Raw genomic sequence first — 22,915 nt, forward strand, 5'->3', positions numbered from 1 at the left:
CATCCGGGATGTTTGATTAAAATCCAGATATTCCACAGCAGAATTTCTAAGAAGGATCAATGGGAAACTGATTTTTTTTATACTGCGCTCCCACAGGTGATTATTATGCATACAAAAACTTGAGAACTATTATTATAGTGTGATGACAAAGGTCACAATAGCTGATAAATACTAAACTATTGTTTTAATACCCTTAAGTAAGGGTATTAAAAATACAAAGGCTTACCCTTTTGTCTCAGTGGATTAAGGCATGGGAGTCAGCTCCTCCTCGTTATAGAATCCTAGATAAAAGCCCTTGATTGAGCACAAAAGAGCTAGATGCTGAGGGCAGCCCTACTCTAATTCTCCGCCTGAGCCAGGTGAACTCGCCCACACTGTGGCCGCCGCTGCAGGTGCTCCATCTGCAAAATTTGAAGAGCTCCCCTAGGATCTATGGTTTCAAAACATTTTACTAAAAACTACTCCTATAGCAAATCTTGTGTGCAAGGCAGTACATGGAAAATAGAAGCAACAGCTTGTTTCGGTCGGAAGGAGAGGGAGCAACACTGAACCACCCCCGAGCCTCCAAATGCAAGGACCCCTGTGGGTGCCCCAGAGAAGCTACAGAACCACAGACCGAGGAGCAGAGTTCAAAATCTCCAGTCTAGGGGGCACCTGCATGGCTTAGTCAGTTAAGCATCCGGCTTCGGCTCAGGTCATGATCTCAGGTCCTGGGATCGGACCCTAGAGCGGGCTCTCGACTCAGTGGGGAGTCTGCTTGTCCCCCTGCCCCCTCCACCTACCCTCCGCTAGGGTCTCTCTGTGTGTGTGTGTGTGTGTGTGTGTGTGTGTGTGTGTGTGTGTGTCTCAAATAAATAAAATCTTAAAAAAAAATCTTTGGTCTAACTCATAGCTTAGCCTCCTTTTATCTGGAAATTCTGACAGTCATGTCATGCCTAAAAACTCTTTAATTAAAGTCACCTCTACCATTTTCCTATGTTTAGAACGGACTTTTTTCCACTACTCCCAGCTGGAGGAGAGGGCGGGTTAAGCTAGGAAGGGAGAAAAACCGATTCCAGAGATCTACGAACCCTGATGATGAATTCTATGAACTCCCATAACTAAAAATTCTCAGAAAACTTTGTGTTCTTTGACTAGGAAGATTTCTGTCCTTCTTTGAGTACAGTCCACAGATGCCAGCCTCTCCTTCCCAGCACGTCTGGCCCGTGTGGCGCTTCCTATGATCAGCCGGCGCTATCCGTACGCGACCGAATATTCTGTCCTTAACGGCAAGGACTCGAGCTACTGCAGCCATTCTGGAAAGTAAGTGGAAATCGTTCCACAAATTTTTTCGAACCAAATATCATTGTACATTAATAGGATGTTACTAATAATTGCTTTTTCTAAAGAGTTCATCCCCTAGATTCCTAGCATCTTGTCTTGACCTCTTATTTTGGTCTCATTAATTCTTTTGAAATTTTTTTAAAAATTAAGGATGTGAATGAACACTTAAGACTACATTCCTTTTTTAGAGAGCTTATTTCTCAGGTCCAATCAGACAAGTACCAAAGTGAAGAGGTATCTTGATTTCTCTGGTACCTTTATACAGTCTAAATACATAATTCAGTTTCAGGTTAAATATAACCTAACTAAAATTTGCCGTGTGATTGATTGACTGTATTAGCTGACAACTAAATGGAAAAATAAATGTACAGTATTCATTCAAGTGGCAACATTATGTTTTGGGGCAGCACATGTTTTCTTTTTTTTTTTAAGTTTTTTTTTTTTAAGATTTTATTTATTTATTTGACAGACAGAGATCACAAGTAGGCAGAGAGGCAGGCAGAGAGAGAGGAAGGGAAGCAGGCTCCCCGCTGAGCAAAGAGCCCGATGCGGGGGCTCGATCCTAGGATCCTGGGATCATGACCTGAGCCGAAGGCAGAGGCTTTAAACCACTGAGCCACCCAGGCGCCCCAAATGTTTTCTGTAAATGTGTGGAGAGGAAATATTTCGCCTTGCAGACCACATGATCTCCCTCACGAGTGCTCAGTCCTGTCCCTGTAGTGTGAAAGCAGCCGAACACAACATGCCAGTGAATGGGCTGGACTGAGTTCCACTAAAACTCTACTTACAAAAACAGGAGGAGGGCTAGATGATGCCAGGAGGCTAGTCTGCTGACCCCTGGGACTTAGGCGGAAAATTTTATAAGGGGTGGAAAATCATAGCCACGGTATTATTTCCTGAGATGAACTGTAATGACTATCCAGTCTGCCAACTGAAAGTCTCATTCAAGCTTATTACCACAAGAACAGAAGTGGTAGAACACTGAAATGTCCTTTCCTGCTATTCTACCTGTATTTTTTTTTTAATTCATTTAAACATCAAAGGAAAGTTTTGTTTTTTTCTACTACCTATTGAAGGCTTCGCTAGAAGACCAACAAGAAGGGTTCTGGATGTACTTTCTAACTTTCTTTTTACCTTTCCCTTTTGGTAAATCTCAAAGGAACCCTGCAGAGCCTATCTTCCCAAAGACCATGAAAAATCACACCTGGCAAAGAGGTTAGTTCAGACATAAGGAAGTCAGTAGCAGAACCAAGGGACGACATAGAGACATCAAGCCCACCACCCACAATCTCTTTTTAATACTGTCCATTGACTATCCTTAGTTGTGTGTGAGATACACATTCATTTTCAAGACAAGTGTTCTGGTCCCCTACCAAATACACATTTCAATCATCTGAGTGGTCAGGTGCACCCCTTTTACATAGAATTTCTGCAGACCCCAGAAAGGTATAATGAATATTTTAAACTTAGGGCAGAGCAGAGGCCTTGCTTAGGCACGGGGAGGAAATGCAGTCACTTCCAGACTTAAGGATTTGATTCTGACTCAGAGAAACAAACACACTGATCATTAACACACATAAAAAGAACAGAGCCAGAGGCTGGGAGTAATCCTCAGGGTTTAGATTAAGATTTTACTATTATTTGGGTTCTGGGACCCGATTTCAATGGGGGGGGTGTGGGTTCCCCACACCAGCAAGCAATCCTTGGACACCACCTCGATCTCCTACAATTCAACTCAATTCTGACACTATGCAGAAAATCATCAGATCCCACAGGTTAAAAGGTCAACGTTATAAAACTGCCCCTCCCCACCAGATTTCTGAGGCCAAGTGCAAGTCCAAGTTCTCACCTGGCTTCTGATAACCAGCTATAAATCAGATTCCCACAACTCTCTCCTTGGGTTCTATTAATTTGCTAGATTGGCTCACAGAACTCAGAAACCAGAGATACATTTGACTTACTAGATCACTGGGTAGAACTCAGAAACGGCCAAAGGGAAGAGCTGCATAGGACAGGGGATAGCTAGGGAAAGGGCGTGTAGCCTCCATGGCTCTCCAGGCCCGCCACTTCGCCACATCTCCAAGTGCTCTCCATCCCGGAAGCTCTCAGAGTGCCATCCTTCTGGGTTTTATGGAGGCTTCATTACGTAGACATGACTGATTAAATCATTGACCGTTGGTAATTGGTTCAGCCTCTAGCAAACCCCTCCTTTCCCCGCCCGGAAATCAAGGGGTGGGACTGATAGTTTCAACCTTTTATTCAAAGTTGGTTCCCCCAGCAACCAGCCCCTCTCCTTAGGTGTTTTCCAAAACTCACCTCATTAACATAAACCCCATTGTGGTGGAAAGGGGCTTATTATGAATAACAAGATACTCATTACACCTTTCAGGCTCTGAAGGGATTTCAGAAACTGAGGACAGGAGAGCCAATATTATAACAAAAGATGCTCTTATCGCTCAGGAAATGCCAAGGGTTTTGGGAGCTGTGAGCCAGGAACCACGGATGAAGACCAAATATATATATAAGAAATAAATACTGGTCATACGCATGACCAAAATATGTTTTTATAAATCATAACACCGCAGGTGTTTTCTACTGACAGGGGATAGGGAAACAATGAACATGACTTCCACCTACAAAGACGAGTGAAGGTTTTAGAGGAGGTAGCACATGCAGATTTGTTAGCCTAGGACCCTAAATGATGTCGCTGTTGAGGGCCACAGGGATACTGTGATGTCTAGAGTTAAAGACAGGTAGGCGGGTGGTGGTGGTACTTTCATATTCCAGACCCAGTCACAGCCTCATGCGCTTCTTACAAGTGGACATCAACACCCTCCCACTGAGAGGCGACATTTGTATTTTGTCCGTTTGACCGGGAGTGGCTCCTTGTGACGGCTTTGACTCACGGAACACACGGCAGTGGCACTGTGAGACTTGCCAGACTTGTCAGAAAAGGTGGGACAGCTTCCATCTCTCTCTCTCTCTCTCTCTCTCTCTCTCTCTCTCGATGCACACACTGGGAAGCTTGAGCTACTCTGTCAGAGGTCTGGAGGACTGACACAGCCAAGCTGGAGAGAGCGTGGTGGGAGAGCACGCAGGGCTAGGGAGTGAGGCCAGTGGGGCCCCTGCTGAGCCAGTCCCCAGGTCTGGGGACTGGAAAGAATTGTGGCGCCCTGTGGGGATTCCTGACGCACGGAATCCGTGAGCGTGGTAAGTGGTCATTTTTATACCGCTGGGATTTGGAGTAATTATTACACAGTAACTGGAATAGTTGGATCTACAAACTGTATTTTAGACCAGGGGTCAGCAAACTTTTTTAAAGAACAAAACGGTAGAAATATACAAGGCTTTGCAGGCGCTGTGGTCTGCAGCTACTCAACTCTGCCGCTGTGCTGGGAAAGCAGCCAGGCAGTATGTAAATGACCAGGCGGGACTGGGTTCCAATAAAACTTTATTTACAAAACCAGGCCTGGTGTGTGATGTGGGAAACAAAGGTAAAACAAAAAGTATTAAATGTCCTTACTACCTACAGTCCACTGACAAGTCCTTGAAACAGGCAGAGTGACCTTCCTCTGAGGACTCAGCTGCCTCGATGTTACTGCTTTGCTAAGGACAAAAGGTAACCTTAGCCCAACTCCCGGGATCCTGTAAGTCTACTTGAACATATAAAAATTGCTTTGGGGAAAAAAAAAAAAATTGCTTTGGAGAGACGCCTGGGTGGCTCAGTCGGTTAAGTGTCTACCTCTAGTTTAGGTCATGATCTCGGGATCCTAGTATTCAGCCATCGTCCCCGCCCCCCCCATCAGGCTCCATGCTCAGTGGGGAGCCTGCTTCTCCCTCTCAGTCTGCCCCTCCCCTTCCTCATGCTCTCTCCCTGACAAATAAGTAAAATCTTTTTTTTTTTTTTAAGATTTTATTTATTTATGGGGCGCCTGGGTGGCTCAGTGGGTTAAAGCCTCTGCCTTCGGCTCAGCTCATGATCCCAGGGTCCTGGGATTGAGCCCCGCATCGGGCTCTCTGCTCAGCAGGGAGCCTGCTTCCTCTCTGCCTACTTGTGATCTCTGTCTGTCAAATAAATAAATAAAATCTTTAAAAAATAAATAAATAAATAAAATTTAAAAAAGATTTTATTTATTTATTTGACAGAGAAAGAGAGAGACAGCAAGAGAGAGAACACAAGCAGGGAGAGTGGGAGAGGGAGAAGAAGGCTTCCTGTCGAGCAGGGAACCTGATGTAGGGCTCGATCCCAGGACCCTGGAATTGTGACCTGAGCCAAAGGCAGGTACTCAACAACTGAGCCACCAAGGCGTCCCAAATGAGTAAAATCTTAAAAAAATAAAAAATAAAAAATAAAAAATAAATAAAAATTCCTTTGGAATATTTAAAATAAAATAAAAAATTAAACAAAATAAAATAAAAACAAAAATTCCTTTGGAAATTTCCTTTATTTCTATCCTCCAAGCATATGGCCCACCAACATACATCTGAAGGGTCTCATGACTCAGGTTTTATTAGACAGTAATAAATGACCCTTTCCCAACACCAGCTAGCCCCCTCAAGGTCCCGGACACCTTGCTTCCAAAATTCCTTAGAGACTACACGCTCTCCCTAACCCCTCCCAACTTGAAAGTATATAATGGGCCACTCTTCGTGACCCCAATGCAGCTCTTTCTGCCCACGGTTTCTGTTCCTGTGCTTTAAGAAAACCACTTTTTTGCACCAAAGTTGTCTCAATAATTCACTCTTGGCTGTCCGCTTCGAACACTAATGTCTCTCCTACATCAGTGGGGAGCAGAGGAGGACAGATCTGGTCTACAGTACACAGCTTGCTGACCCCTATTCTAGGCAAAGAAAGAAACCTGACATTAGGCCCAGAGGCAGAAATGTGGCTGTTTGTTCTAGAAATTACAGAAACTACCCTGGAGGCAAAATAAGGTACTTACAGATCACAACAGCTTGGTACTTCAGGACATGGCCTCTGGATCCAGATTACCTCTTGCCAAGCCATTTACCCTCAGTTTTGTCCCTTAAAATGGGAATGATGATACTATCTACCTCTTAGGTTGCTATATGTGACCTTGGATGACATGTATGGGCCTTACAGCAGTGCCTGGCCCATAACAAGCACTACTTAAATTCCTGCTGCTATTTCTATTGTGGTTACCTAGGGAAGAAGCTACAGAAAGAGAGAGGAGGACACAAACGTGAGAAATATGGCAGAAGAGGGGCGACTGGGTGGCTCAGACTAAGGGAAGATAATATTTTACCTGCAAATGTTAACTTACGTGTAATTACAAATTAAATATTCCTAACATTTTTTATATTTGATAATTACTATATATAAAGGAGTGATACAAATATATATACCAAAATTATAGGTTACATATTTATCTACGTATCGGTTTTTTACTTAAACATGATCTCTTGAGCATCTTCTCATAAAATTAAGGTGAGTTTTATAAAAAGGTTTTTTTTTAAGATTTTATTTATTTATTTGAGAGAGAGAGAGAGAGCACAAGTGGGGGGAGAGATAGAGGGAGAGGGAGAAGCAGACTCCTCGCTGAGCAGGGAGCTGACCCTGGTGGAGCTTGATGACCTGAGCGGAAGGCAGCCACTTAACTGACTGAGCAACCCGAGTGTCCCTATAAAAGGATTTTTAACAAAGGGTGCTTACTAATCCATCTTTTCTCGTGACTGTAGGAGACATACATTGCCATACGCAGCCCAATAGCATTCATATGAAGATGTGGCCATTACTTCCTAAGGGATCTCTACTATGACATGATGCTCTACTGAAAAGGTGACAAAAGAATTCTGTGACATCAGTGTTCTAGAGCCCTATTTGTCCAAAATCATTCTTTGCCCTGAGGTTTCTTTTAACTCTTTCCCACAAACAAGCAATACATTTTATATTCTGCCTTTAGCTGTGAGTCATTGGTCATTAGTAAGTTGATCTACTACAACAGGGTATAAATCATAGCAGATAAAAAAAAATATATGTATAAATTGAGTTTCAGTAAAAACTAAATTCCAACTTATCCCTAGTCTGCAATGTGGGATCCTGTCGAGCTAAGTGACACCAGACTTTAAATGGAAAATAATAGGGGTGCCTGGGTAGCTCAGTTGGCTGAGCCTCTGCCTTTGGCTCAAGTCATGATCTCAGGGTCCTGGGACCGAGCCCCACATTGGGTTCCCTGCTCAGGCGGAGCCTGCTTCCCCCTCTCTCTCTGCTTGTGTTCTCTCTCTCTCTCTCTCTCTCTGTCAAATAAATAAAATCTTTTTTTTAAAAAAGGGAAAATATTATGTATCTAATGGCAAGAGAATATCTTACTGCATAAAGCTTGCACTCCTTAAATTTATCTGGTATTTCTAAAGGTCAATAATCAGGAACAAGCTACTTCAAAAATGCCAATTGCTAAGAAAAAATACATATAGAAAGAAAAACTTCAACCATTCATACTGCTAGAAAGCTTTTATTTTTAATTAACTTCAAACTTAATGAAGAACTTAATAAATGATTATCATTAAGTTAATATAACATGACAACCAGGAAAATATTTGAAATGTGTTATAATAGTCCCTTAAATTTTAATATTCCAAAATCAAATAGCTACAGATTCTCAATAAACATTTCTAACTCCATTTGAAGTATCAATGTGATTTGACTTTTTTTTTTTTTTAAGTAGGCTCTATCCCCAACGTGGGGCTCAAATTCAGACCCTGAGATCAGGAGTCACACACTCTACCAACTGAGCCGGTCAAGTGCTCCCCTAACCCCACTTTCGACTAGATTTTAAAAACATGTGTCCCAAAGGCAAGTCAAATAAATGTACCAAGAGATATGCACTCTTTGATATATGCCTACCTTAGTAAGACAAAGGTTTTTGATTTTTTTTAATTTTTTAATTTTTTTATAAACATACAATGTATTATTAGCCCCAGGGGTACAGGTCTGTGAATCGGCCAGGTTTACACACTTCACAGCACTCACCACAGCACATACCTTCCCCAATGTCCACAACCCCACCACCCTCTCCCTACCCACCTCTCCCCGGCCACCCTCAGTTTGTTTTGTGACATTAAGAGTCTCTTATGGTTTAAGACAAAGGTTTTAAAGCCACTGCATGAAACAAGTCACTGAGGACCAACAATTACGCCATTTTCAGTTTCATAAACAATATGAGAAGTCCCCTGGGCAGAATTTGGTGAAGCCATCCTTTTTACCCTTTCTCATTTTCCACAAAGGAAGGAAAGCATCCTGAGATTGCAAGTAAAAAGGAACACATAAGGGGCGCCTGGGTGGCTCAGTGGGTTAAGCCTCTGCCTTCAGCTCAGGTCATGGTCTCAGGATCCTGGGATCGAGCACCACCACATCGGGCCCTCTGCACAGCAGGGAGCCTGCCTCCCTATCTCTCTTTCTGCCTGCCTCTTTGCCTACTCGTGATCTCCGTCTGTTGAATAAATAAAGAAAAATCTTTATTAAAAAAAAAAAGGAACACATGAAATCTTCTCCAAATACGTAAAGCCCACACTCTGAAAATGGAGATGCAAGCCATTTTGAAGGTACTCAGTAAGTACGCAGCCAACAAGAACCTCAACTAGAAAACACGCATCAAACAAAACTGACGAAATTCCCATCCATCATTTAGAACTTACAGCAAAAATCGGGCCACTCAAGAAAAGTACTCTCAGGGGTTCAATTCCTCTTTTGAAGAAAATGTGTCCCAGCTTCATGACAAAACATTTTCCATAAATTCTAGATGCTTTCTACCCTTCAACTTGTATGTGTGAAGAGACCAATTAATTCTGGCAAAATACATTTATGTTGTACAATTTTATTTTTTTAAGTCTGGCAATGAGAAATGTCACCAAATATTACGCCTTTATTCTAATTTTCAAAAGCACAGGGAGTAAGAGAATTAACATCTATTAAGTCTCTGCTATGTCCCAGGTACTTCGTCAGAAAGTGGGCCGTATCACCGAATGAAGACATGAAGGTAGATTCCATTTTGGAAGGAACCTGGCAAAGGGAAGCCAGAGCTCTACAGCCTGAGAAGTCAGAGCAGATTATCAAAACTGAAGGTCAAAAACTCAGGAGCCAGGAAGAAAGGCAGCTGTGGCTGTGGCCTCTACCAGTCAGACACTGGGTCTGAGGAAGAAGGCAGTAAGGGAGACTTGATCGAGGGCCTTATGGGTAGAGTCTCAGTGTCTTTCCTGCCTCACATTGAGGCTGCTTTTAGGCAGCAGGATTGGGTAATGAAAATGTGATTGAGGCAAAAGGGCCACACTGACCACTGAGCTCACGCAAACAGGCTCATTAGCCAATCCACCTGAAATAACCATAGGTCCTAACTAACCAATCACAACCGGGCACAGTTCCTAAGATTACCAAAAAAGGGGAAATTCCATATGTTCCCACACTCCCTTGCTCCCTCTATAACTGTGGCCCCTTACTGCCGCCATCTCCTGGCAGACAGTCTCTCCTCTGCTGTCCTGCCTGCCACTTCCATGAAGTGTATGTAATAAACTTCTCTCTCTTTTGTTCTACCCGGGGGCTGTGGGTGGGTGGGGGGAGTTCTTTTGCTGCCCAAACCGCCAGCCTCCACCCAGTTGGGTCGCCGGAGCACCCCACACCTCAGGTCACAATTTATAACAGAAGGTTCAAGGATCCGCATGTCCTCACACACAAACAGCCCTGCCTTCATAAAAGAAACCAGCCAAACAACCAAACACCCAAAACAAGACCCCAGAACAGTGTCTTTGGGACCTTCTTCCCCAAATGGCCCCTTGTCCAACATGGGGCTTGAACTCAGGATCCCGAAATCAAGGATCACATGCTCTACTGACTGAGCCAGCCAAGCACCCCAATGTCATTAGAATTTCTAAGAAACTATGAAGAGAATTTAAAAATCCAGTAAGGGGCACCTAGATATCTCAGTCGGTTAAACACCTGCCTTCAGCTCAGGTCATGATCTCAGGATCCTGGAATCAGTCCCTTATCGGGCTCCCTGCTCAGTGGGGAGCCTGCTTCTCCCTCTCCCCTCCCCCACTCATGTTCGCGCTCACGCACACTCTCTCTCTCTCTCTCTTGCTCTCGCTCTCGCTCTCACTCTCTCCCTAACAAAATCTTTAAGAAAATAAAATAAAATAATAAAACTCCAATGAAATAGCATTAAAATTTCTGTACATCTGGGTCAGGAATGCAGGATTTTATCATGAAAATGAGGAAAAGATAAAAGCGATTAGCAATTACTAAAGAACTAGTTAATTTTAATGACAACCATAATGTGATTATGAACTTTTGACTTACTAACTTGAGATCCCTTGGGTTATGAAATCTGTCCCCTTGAAAGTGGATTAGTTCAAAAATAGATTTGGCTTCAGGTTACAGTGATATCAACCAGAGAGAAATTTACTTTTCTCTCCCATCTAAGGCTAGGCTAGTGTGTCAACACTGTTCTGAGTTGTGGGAGTGTTACAGCGTCGCATGGTCCCATGGGGTCTACCTCCTTTCCTCTAGACACTCTGCCAACCCTGCCATGTTGTCCTTGACCACTGGGCCAAGATGGTGCACCACTAAGTCTGTATTCTAATCCAAAGGAAAGAGGACAGAAATTAATCTTGCCTATCTACAAGGAGTCTGGGAAATGTGTACCCCTAAAAAAATATCTCTACACCCAACATGGAGCTCAAACTTACAACCCCAACATCAAGAGTTGCACATTCCTTGGACTGAGCCTGGCAAGTGCCTTGAAAATTTCTTTGCTTAGGGGTGCCTGCCTGGTCTAGCATGTGACTCTTAATCTCAGGGTCATGAGTTAAAGCCCCACCTTGGGCATAGAGTTTACATAAAAATAAATAAATAAATAAATAAATAAATAACAGGGGGTCAACAAACTCCAACTCACAGACCAAATTCAGCCCACCGTGTTTTTACAGCCAGAGGGTTAAGAATGGTTTTCACATTTTCTTTTAAAGATTTTTATTTATTTATTTGAGAGCATGTGTGTGCATGCACACGAGAGAGAGAGAGAGAGAGAGAGAGCACACTCATGAGCAGGGGGAGGGGCAGAGGGAGGAAGATAAGCAGGCTCCCCGCTAAGCAAGGAGCCAGATGCGGAGGCCCAAAGACATGGGTCTTGATCCCAGGACCCTCGGATCATGCCCTGAGCCAAAGGCAGATGCTTAACTGACTGAGCCACCCAGGCGCCCCAAGAATGGTTTTCACATTTTTAAATGGTTGTTGAAAAGAGAAAGAAAGAAAAAAAGATAATTGTGACAGAGGCTTGTGTGGTCCACAAAGCCTAAAAAATTTACTATCTGGCCTTGCACAAAAAAAGTTCACTAATGCCTGTTAGAGAGGGAAGGAGTATAAGATAGAGGAGAGAAACTGGAAGTTTCTGCCACAGTGGCAAGCGTCTTTTCAGCTTTGGGAATATTTAGAATTAAGTAAACAACTGAAACCACACAATGTCATACAATTTGTATTTTTTAGTAAATTTTATGAACAGCCTGCATTTGTTATATAAGCGATTTAAGAAACTCCAACATATTTGCCTTTCCATTTTAAGCTGAAAAGAGTAAGAAAATTGATATTTTTAAACAGAATTCGAACATTTCACAGAGGTTGTTTGCTCTATAAGTTTAATGTATTATAAGAGCCATTTTAAGTGCTTGGAAGGCTTTTGATCGTTTGCACATCAAGCTGTCCTGTCAGTCACTGGAAACACTTTGAAGAAAAATATAACATATTAAATGCATAATAGCAGTGTAAAATATTCGAAGGCATTCAATGAACTACCTTCGAAAATGGCTCTGATTATTTAGATAAGTTATCATTTGCTTGACATGAATTCATGAAATATTAGTTCAAGAAACTACCAAGGTGATTGTCCTTCTTTTACTAGTTTTAAAAATGGATTAATAGGATTTATTCCCTGAGGTTCAAAACACAAGAAAAACTAGAATTTTCGCAAGTGTAACTGCAGTAAAGTAAATATGAAGTGAAAAGCAGTTACTGTCAATAATCCTTTCCATACACACAGGCTTCCCTCCGACATCAAAGAGCTCATGGGCTGGTAAGCAGATCTGTAAGCCAAGTGGAGCAAAAGGGGGAGGGGGGTTGGCAACTAGAGCAGGAGGAAGCAGGAGACACAGTCCAAGTCTAGAGAAGATGCCGCCGCTTTAGCCAACCCTACGTTCCACCGTTTCTTGCCAGAGTCCCTCCTGTAGTGGCTTATCAAAGAAAATTCGAGTATAGCCAGAAGCTCAAGCAACCCACACCATTCGTCTTGGTGGATTCAATCCTGTTAACGAGAACTACAAAAATGCCAGTCATTCCAACTCTGCCATAGTCCGAGAAGCTGTTCTCTCCCGGGTCCTTGCTGAGAACGTAAAATAAATGCCAGAGCGACCAAACAATCACCCGCTGAAATCGAACACTTTGATTTTAACAAAAGTACCTTTCAGAAAGATAGCCTATTTCAGTTTGTCATTTGGAAATTACAGCTGCGGAATTTCTTTCTTTCTTCCTTTCTTTTTTAATGCCTAGTTTTGACATTTTAAAACCTTCCTATTTCTGAAAGTCTAACATTTCGCCATTTGATATTTTAAATACAACTTACCATTTAATGTTGTCTCTTTAAATCTGGAGAACGTTAAGGCTGTCACTTTCTCTCGAACATCTAAATTCAAACTGCAGGTTGTCTGGTTTTATTTCCCCCTTTTTGAGTGTGTGTGTGTTGGTGTGCGAGAGGGCAGGGTTCCAACAGTGACACACGATGACTGCCTACAGAGTTTCCAGAACATCAGACTGTGCTCATTGGGAGCACTGCCAAGCTCTTTGTAAATGTGTGTCAAGAAGCTACACCCCCTTGTCTTTTAGGAAAGATGAGGACATCCTTGTCTACCCTTCTTGCCTCCCCCCTTCAGAAAGTCGTCCTTGCAAGCCCACACTCCCTATCAGATTGGGGCCCATATTTAAACTGGTGATTTCAGGCTCCAACAGAATCAGTCAGTGCAAATCTAAAGTCCCTCAAATATGTGGATTTCTCTTTGCCAAATACTCCAATCATTTACAGATTAACACATGACAGCGTGAAGGCAGGTTCCCTGGGTACCCTTGGCCTCCCTTAGTAGATCACTTGTCACACTGCGGGTCATGGCTGACTTCTCTGGAAGACGGTCGTCTTCCTCGGAGGCAAGCTTCCTCCCGACGCTGCGTTCCCTGTGCCCAGGGGAGCAGCTGGCACCCCAAGGTTCAGGAAATACTTAGACAAGGAAGAATGGAAAGGAGGGAAGGAGACTGTGGAGGGAAGTGGCAGAGCGGGGTAGGACAGACTCCCGGGATTCCAGAAGGAGAAGGTATGGACGCGCCCTTGTTCTCTGTCCCAGGAGCTCTCCATGCGAACAGAAGCCAGAAGCTCTCCACCATCTGGGGGAAGGAGGCCTCCCTCCTGTGCTTCTAACCAGGTCACCCTGGCTTGTGCTAGCCGGAGCCGGCTGCTGCTCATTCAAGCTGGACTCTGCAGGTTCAAGCTAGTTTTGCTAACCTGCATTCTTTCCCACTCTCACTCCACTAACTGCTCCCTTCGTGCTGATTACTGGGAAGATCGGTCCCATTTTGAGTTGTGCATCGAGCAAAAGTGAGGTCGCCTAAGGCACGTGTTTCATGTACTAACATTTCGTTTCTTTTTTTTTTTTTAAGATTTTTATTTATTTATTTGACAGACAGAGATCACAAGTAGACAGAGAGGCAGGCAGAGAGAGAGGAAGGGAAGCAGGCTCGCCGCTGAGCAAAGAGCCCGATGCAGGGGCTCGATCCCAGGACCCTGAGATCACGACCTGAGCCGAAGGCAGAGGCTTTAACCCACTGATCCACCCGGGCGCCCCCCAACATTTGGTTTCAAATCATCCTATTTTTTTTTTTTTTTATCTAAGTTTCTTGTATACTTGCTTTTATCACATACTTTACGTGCTCTCTTATTGTTTTGGGCAGGGATTTAAGAATGGCTTTAAACCTTTTCTTGAATAAGGTGGAGCATAAATACCTTGATATGCTCAAAGTCACAGGGCCGATCATTCTTCCCAAAGGCACTACCGCAGAAAGAAAACCAAGCAACCGTCACTTAAGGGGAACCTATGAGAGTATGGCAACAGCTTTCCTATTTTACAAAAGTAACATTTGATACCGATGTATCATCTCAGCTTTTCACATGTGAAATGATTCTAAGAAATAACCAAATGAATATTCCTTTAAATTGAGTTCTTTTTGTCAATTATTAAAAGTTAGGAGCAATTAGGAAATGAAAGAGATTCACCACTGTCAATACTGAAAAAAGATTATGGGTAGGAATTCTTATTCTTTTTGGAATCAAGGACAGAATTGATCATTATCTGAAAGTTACAAATCCTCTTCGCAGAAAAGGACCAACGTGTACAGACAGATACATTTTTGCAAACACAGTCAAGGGACTCACAGACTTACCCACTCCCACCCACCACACCTACCCACTACACTGAAGCCCATTACACCGCAGCAGGGGTCTGCAAATGGTAAGCTGCAGATTTGGGTTAAGTGAGGAGGTGTTCAATATTCTGCAGTAGAAAAAGAAAAATGAGGTCTATGTGGTGTATACAGAAATAGATGTGACTGTAAAACGTCTTAAAGTTCTTGCTTATGGAGGATTTCAGTTTCTCTTGTTATTATGCTTTCCTCAATTAATTTTTGATTCTGTTATATCTTTTATGAAATGAAGATAGGACATGGTATTGGTTTTTATTTTGCTCTTTCAAATATCCAACCTGAAACTCACAAAAAACATTCAGAGTTAATCTCAAAAAATAGACTTTTTAATATATTACTCTGTAAAATCTAAAAGATACAGGGATGTCTGCTCTTAGTTTTACGACCAGCAGATGAAAACCCCATACTACATTATAGATAATTAAGGAAATATTTTATGATTGGAAATAATTTATGTATTGATGTTAGATACACTGGACCAATTCATAAGAGGGCTGAAAATAAAAAACATACTGTAGCAACTACGTCAATTTAAAATGACAAAACTCTGGGGCACCTGGGTGGCTCAGTCAGTTATGCGACCAGCTCTTGGTTTAGGCTCAGGTCATGATCTCAGGATCATGAGACTGAGTCCTGCATCAGGCTCTATGCTCAGCACAGTGTCTCTTTGAGGTTCTTTTCCTCTCCCTCCCTTTCTGCCCCTCCCTCCACTTGCTCAAGTGCTGCATGTGCTCTCTAAAATAAATAAATAAATCTTTAAAATGACAAAAGTCCATTAGAGTTTAGTTGTGTTGGGTTTTAAGATCCCTACTGTCACAAATAGTTTTTATATCTGATGATTAAAATCAATAAATTAAACACCTCTTGAAAGCTAACTTACTTCAGTTGGCTAATTCTGAATAGGCAAAACCACCCTACCAAAATGATTCATAATCATTGTTGTAGTTTCTTCTAATTATTTCATAATTTTGTCAAAGATGTCTCAAATAGAGTTTTTCCGTAATTTTACTCTTCACATTTTAAATATGGGTGGTAAAGGGGCGCCTGGGTGGCTCAGTCAGGTGGGCATCCCACTCTTGATTTTGGCTGAGGTCATGATCTCGGGGTTGTGGGTCATGGATACATCACATGGTCTCCATGCTCAGCAGGGAGTCTGCTTCTCTCCCTCTCACTCTGTCCCTCCCCTTACTCACAAGCTGGCTCTCTCTCTCTAAAATAAATTTTAAAATCTTTGAAAATAAATAAATACATACCTACATATGGTAAATGCAATAGATGATTGTATTAAATTGGGTAGAGTGGCTTAATTGAAATAATTTCTTCAACTGTATTCAAAAATCACTTAGATACATTACTATATTAATTTATTATAAACTTATATGATACTATAGTAAGGTATCATCTGCCAATTTTATATGGGCTAAAGAAAGAAACCTAAATTAATGGGTTTAAAGAAATTTATCTTAAATATAATTAATAATTAGCTATGCATAAACAAATCTATTTGGTATAAAGGCTTTGTAAAGGATACCAAAATGAATAGGGTAACAAATATATACTATTATTTCCCTCTTCTAGGATTTTTATTCAGCTCTTTTTTTTTTAAGTTTCTTTCACTCTACTGAAATTCTGCATCTTTTAACCCATTGTACCCATCTTTTCCTATAATTTTTTAAACACAGTGGTGTGCCTGGGTGGCTCAGTTGGTTAAGCATTCGCCTTCAACTCAGGTCATGATCTCGGGGTCCTGGGATTGAGCCCTACGTTGGGCTCTCTGCTCAGTGGGGAGTCTGCTTCTCCCTCTCCCTCTGTGTGCTCTCTCTTTCAAATAAATAAATAAAATCTTTAAAAAAATTTTAAACACATTATAGTAATTATTTTAAAGCCCTTGTTGGTTAATTCCAACATCTGGGTGATGTGTGGATCTTCAGCTATTGACTTTTTTTCCCCCCTTGATCATGGGTTACATTTTCCTAGCTCTTACATGCCTAGTAATTTGTAATTACGTACCGACATTACTGACAAAATGTTGTATACAGTCTGGATTCTGTTATCTTCCTTTTAAGAGTGTTAATTTTTGTCGTAGCAGGCAATTATATTACTAGAGGATCACTCTAATTCTATAGAGGACTGGTTTTTAGGTCTCTTAGGATGGGTCTATTTAAAGTTTGTCCTTATTTCAAGAGCATAGTCCTCATTCCTGAACACAGTCCCTACTCCTAAGGTGGCTTCTCTAGGCCTCCAATGAAAACCTTTAAGTGTTTCTCAAACTCCTACCACTTGGCAGGACTTGTTCTCCAATCTCTGTTTTCCCAGCACCAGGCAGCTGGTAAAATCTCTGCTCAGGTCTTTAACTTCCCAGCTACTGTTTTCTGTTGTGTTTCTTGGAGACACACATGTGCATGCACAGTTTAGGATCCAACGAGAGATTTGTATGTAGATTTTGATGTTCCACCTTTCCAGGATTCCCTCTCAATTTCCAGGTGTTTCAGCAGCTCTGAACTCTCACCCCTGAGTCCTCCACTTAATTAGAATGTCACTTTCTGCTTGAGGTCTATCCCTGTGTGCTACATGAATGGGGAAGTATTGTCCACTGAAAAGAATTAAGTATGCATCTCAGTGAAGGGTCATATGCCTTGCAGTTCCTGCTTGCTTCTGTTGTTCTCCAGATGGCTTTCAAATAATTGTTTTCATAGTTTATGATTTTGAATTTATAATTGTTATTAGCAAAATGGTTAGTTCAATAATAGCATAATACACTGCCAGTGCATTATAAGACAATACCTTGGAAATTTATTTTTTATTAACTGTTTGTTGTTGTTTAATTTTTTTTTAATGTAAGTTCTATGCCCATCGTAGGTCTTGCAAGATCAAGAGTTGAGTGCTCTACTGAATGATCCAGCAGCAAGTCTCCCTGTTGTTGTTTTTTTTTAATTAAAGAGGTACTCTTTTTTCTAACTCACAGCTTTGGTTAAAATATTGAAAAATTTCTATCTACAGCAAAGAGCTTTGGGGCTTAATAGTCAGGTTTTAAAATAGAATATTGATGAAGAGTAGTGAGGCATTGCTTTTCATGCCAAAAACAGAAAGTCACAACTGTTTTTTCTCTGCATATGGCACTGTAGGTTTTGGCAATTCTACAAGGTCTATCTCCCTGTCATGTTGATCTAGCATCAAAAGAATGGAAACTCTGGGACACTGTTAGTTTTCTAATAAGAAATGACACGTAACAATAAAGAAACATATAGAAGGGTTGAAAAGTGAAAATGCAAATTAACTGAGAAAGGATGGTCTTAAGGATCCATTTAATATAGAATGGAACAGTCTTTCCCTCTTTGATAGCATATAAGAGATCACTGCATAACCAAAAACCTTATTACGACGATTATAACAATATTTTTATTAGTCCAGTTCAAGTTGTGAGTATGGGAAACAAGATGTGGGTAACATAAGCTCGGTGGGGAGGGGCGCCTGGCTGGCTCAGTCAGAAGAGCATGTAACTCTTGATGTTGGGGTTGTGAGTTCAAGCCCTACACTGGGTATAGAGATTACTTGAATAAATAAATAAACTTAAAAAAAATAAACTCAAGGGGCATCTGGGTGGTTCAGTGGGTTAAAGCCTCTGCCTTTGGCTCAGGTCATGATCTCAGGGTCCTGGGATCGAGCCCCGCATCGGGCTCTCTGCTCAGCGGGGAGCCTGCTTCCCCCTCTCTCTCTGCCTGCTTCTCTGCCTACTTGTGATCTCTGTCTGTCAAATAAATAAATAAAATCTTTAAAAAAAAAAAGAACTCAAAGGGATTAATGAAAGGAAATATGGTTGTTCACGAAGGCTGCTCACGAAGGTCTTGAGACCAAGGGCTGGAGGAAATGCCCGCAGGGTCAACATTAAAAGTCACCTCACAGGGGCACCTGGACGGCTCAGTCGTTAAGCGTCTGCCTTCAGCTCAGGTCATGATCCCTGGGTCCTGAGATTGAGTCCTGCATCATACTCCCTGCTCAGTGGGGAGTCTGTTTCTCCCTCCCCCACTGGCCCTGCTCCTGCTCTCTCTCGCTCACTCGCTCTCAAACAAATAAATGAATAAATTTTTTTAAAAGATTTCATTTATTTATTTGACAGAGAGAGACACAGTGAGAGAGGGAACACAAGCAGGGGAGAGGCAGAAGCAGATCTCCCTCTGAGCAGGGAGCCCGATGTAGTAATCAATCCCAGGACCCCGGGATCATGACCTGAGCTGAAGGCAGACACTTAATGACTGGGCCACCCAGGTGCCCCAATTAAAAAAAAATCTTAAAAAAAATAGTCACATCACAGATCAAAACACTAATGACACCGCTACTGCCACCACTAAGGATAGATACCGAAACTTGCACAGTGGACACCACCAGCGTGGACTTGAGCTGCCTTTGCCAGAACTACAGCCATTAAGACCTCTAACGACCAGGGACACCGGCTACAACCGAAATGACGTAGTATCAGAATGGATTCTTGTGGCCCCTGCTTCTCCAAACCAAGAGCCACTAATTCAAGGACAGGCGTGGGTGTGCCTGGTTAGCCATATGTCCCATCACCGGCTGCCGAAGGAAGCTGGAAAGGGGAGTCTGTGGCATCTTCCGATTTTATGGTAGGGTGGACTCTGCCTCATGACTTGGGGGGGTGCCCACATGCAGGAAGGTAGTTTTGAAACCAGGAGGAGACCTGCTCCCCCTCAAGAAAAGAATAAAAGTCCTTTATGATACTTTTGAATCATCAAACAGAGAAGACAGAAACGACATTTATGAAGTACCTCTCCAGTATCAGGCCCTTTGCTTAGCACTTTTAAAGCCAGTTATCTCATTTAATTTAATTTAACTTAACTTAATTTGATCTAATTTAATCATCACGATGATCTTTAAGGCACATAGGATTTCTTTCCGTTTGCAAGGGTAGGTTCTGAGGCTCCAGAGATCACACAGGCACGATGACCAGGTTTGTCACCAGGTGCATCTTGGTTCAAAGGCATATGTTCTTGAAGAATGCTGAAAAGCATCCTTACTAGAAAGTTCTATACGAAATGTTTCCCATTTTACTTTGTGCCTCCTGCTACACGGAGCCCATAGACCTTTCCCGAGCTCCCTTATTTACATGTCTAAATTCCCTGCTCGACTCTCTAAAGCCCCTTCCAGGTCAAGACAGCCTCGTCTCCAATTCTATAATTAGCCCACACGGTGCCCAAGCACACAAGAGAAGCTCAACCCTTGTTTGCTGCATAAACTGCACAAATCTCGAAAATTCATTTCCACGCCGAAAGGGGAAATGCTGAGGTAGACAGAAGTGCCCTCTGAAGTCGCATAATTTAACAGCTGCCCTGGAGGAAGTTAAGAAGGAAACAGCACAATGCACCATCTTAATACAGAAGGAGAGATGACGTCTTTGGAGGAATAAACACAATACGTGAGTCATCTTGAAGGAACTCTGGGCATTCGAAGTCAGCTGTGCGGGAACACCCTGAGAGTAAAGAAAAAGAATTCAACTCTTTTTCTTACCTCATCCAATCTATCAGCTTTTCAAGCTACTCATGTATTCTGAATTCCAATCCCGTTTGCCAAAAGCCCTAGCTTAGCAATTTCTCCGGATAAAAATAAAAATCCTCTTAACTTGAAGGGACACAGTACTGTCTAAATTTCTTATATATAAAGAAAATCTTAACTCCTATTTCAAAGCGTATTACTCTATATTTTCCCACAACGTTGATTCCTTAAGAGGCCGGAGATGTAGGTTTGATAGACGCCAGCACTCAGAGCCAGCAGTTAAGAGCTGGAACGGCTGTGAAATTTGCCTCTCTGGAACTCTGTGAGAGCGGACAGATCGTCTTCTGCCTTGGATGATGGGATGTGGACCGCCTGCGTGCACTGGGAACACGCTTCGGGGCTTTCCAAGATCCCTCCCAGGCCACATGATCGTCACCTTCAGCATCAGACTGTCTTTCTTTAGCATCAGATTAGCCTGATTTGGGGTCCGGGTTGGTGGCAGAGCACTACGGGGAACCTTGTGTTTGCCCTCGAAGAACTGAGCCTTCAGTAACCCAGAGAAGGGACTTCTCTGGCATGGAGCAAATGAACAAATGAAAACAATTAGCCCAATTCACAAATAGGGCAATTGACAACCTGTGCAAGTTCGGGAGAGCACCCTGGGCATCGGGGACCAAGTGTGTGTGAACGAGCGGGGTGGGAGCGGGCAGAAGGCAGATTGCTACAGCATCGGCTCTTCTCCGGCGGAGGCCGTGAAGATGAGAGCGTTGAAAATGTCAAGACACCGATCATTTGGCAAAGGGCAGGGGTGAAGGGGAGAGCCATAAGGGAAGAGAAGAGAATAAGCCTCTCAGCCATGTGACGAGACCCCGAGACCCTCCCAAAAACACAGGCAAACGGACGGACGGGCTGTTTCCAGACTGTGGGAGGAAGGAGGCTTTGAAAGAGTGGGGATCCACAATGGAACCAAACCAAAGAGGGGTTCAGAGGGAGGGGACACACTGCCAGTACGCTGGCTCCGCCCTGGGCGGCCAGGGGCAGACTGCTGGCCTCACCTTTCGGCAGGCTACCTACTTCAGAGGACGGCGAAGGGGTTAAAGCAGGGGACCTTCAGACGACACTGGTGGCAGCAGCACTAAAGATGACCTGAGGTTAGAAAAGGGTCACGATAATAAAGATCTACCTCACCTTTTCCCTCCAGCCACATTTGGGGCTAGATCATTCTTCGCTGTGGGGCTGTCCTATGTGCCCCTGTAGGATGTTTAGCGGCATCCCTGACCTCTAACCACTCAAGGCCAGCAGCAACCCCTCTACTCCGTCGTGAACACCCAAATGTCTCTAGACACCGCACGAGATGTGCCCTGGGAAGACGGCAGGTGGGAGTCGGGGGTCTTGGGTGGACAGTGGGAAGTAAACTTGCCCAACTGATATCCACTACTCAGACCATTTAGAGGAAGCGCACCATTTAATCAGAATAGAATAATGTATTCGAATAAAAACAAAAGGACAGCAACGGAACCAAGCCAAACGGGACCAAAAGCCCGAAGGGCACAGCTTTCCACCTAACGTTGCTTTCCATCTCTGAGGACTCCTCAGAAAACACTGCTATTAGCGTGGCCCTGTTCCAACTAGGTGTCAAATAAATAAATAAATAAATAAAGGCACCATTTACATTCTATCAGTGAAAGTCATTCCCAGAGATGTGACAGCAGCAGGAGCAGACGTGTGGGCACGGACAGTTGACAAATGCAGAGTTCTGCTGGGATCTTCCAAGCAGCTTCCTACAAGTCACCCAAGTAAGTGCTGAAAGCCACTGGAATACCAGGTAGTGGTCTCTTGCCTTCACTGTACTTCCCGAGTTCTAGACACTAGAAAGGCTTCCCTGACTTTTGATCCCCAAGCCAATAATTCTCTATATTCAATCCAGTCCCTTCCTGCTCAATATAACTAGAGTGCTTTCTGCTTCCCTTATTCAACCTTGACTTGTGCATGGGTGAAGCTATAAGATACTGGTGTGAGAGGCCCGGGGAGTGCCAGACACTAAGGAAGAAAGGGGGACATCGCCGGGAAGTAGGGGACACTGTATTAGTTTCTTTGGTTTGTCATAATAAATGACCCAAAACCGGGGCAGGGGGCGGGGCACTTGGAACAACAGACATTTGTTCTCTCACAGACTGGAAGCCAGAAGTCTGAAGTCAGGGTGTCAACGGGGCCATGTTCCCTCTGAAGGCTCCAGGGAAAAAGCCTAGATTAATAATCCTTCCTTGTCCCCTCCCATCTTCTAGTAGTTGCCGGCAATCCCTGGTTTGCAGCTGGATTACTTCCCGTCTCCATCTCTTGTCTCCTTCTCTTGGTGTCTCCATGTCCCTGTCTTCATGAGCCCTCTTTCACTGTCATTACACCAAGCCCACGCGAAACCCATAGTCCTCCTCTTGCCTTTATTCCATCTGCGAAGAACCTATTTCCAAGTAAGGTCACATTCATGGTTACCAGGACATGAATCTTAAGGGGGACACTATTCCACTCAGTAGAGGCATCCAAGACCCTCTTGCTCCTTCT

General features: G+C 43.1%; 1 protein-coding gene across 3 annotated transcripts in view; it reads right to left on the reverse strand.

Annotated features, from left to right (window-relative positions):
- Positions 1 to 22,915, reverse strand: part of FRMPD4 (FERM and PDZ domain containing 4) — an 847,457-nt gene that overhangs the window by 474,712 nt on the left and 349,830 nt on the right. The window lies entirely within an intron of this gene.

This window comes from Lontra canadensis, unplaced genomic scaffold, assembly GCF_010015895.1.
Source record: "Lontra canadensis isolate GAN:19392208 unplaced genomic scaffold, GSC_riverotter_1.0 scaffold68, whole genome shotgun sequence".
NCBI lineage: Eukaryota > Metazoa > Chordata > Mammalia > Carnivora > Mustelidae > Lontra > Lontra canadensis.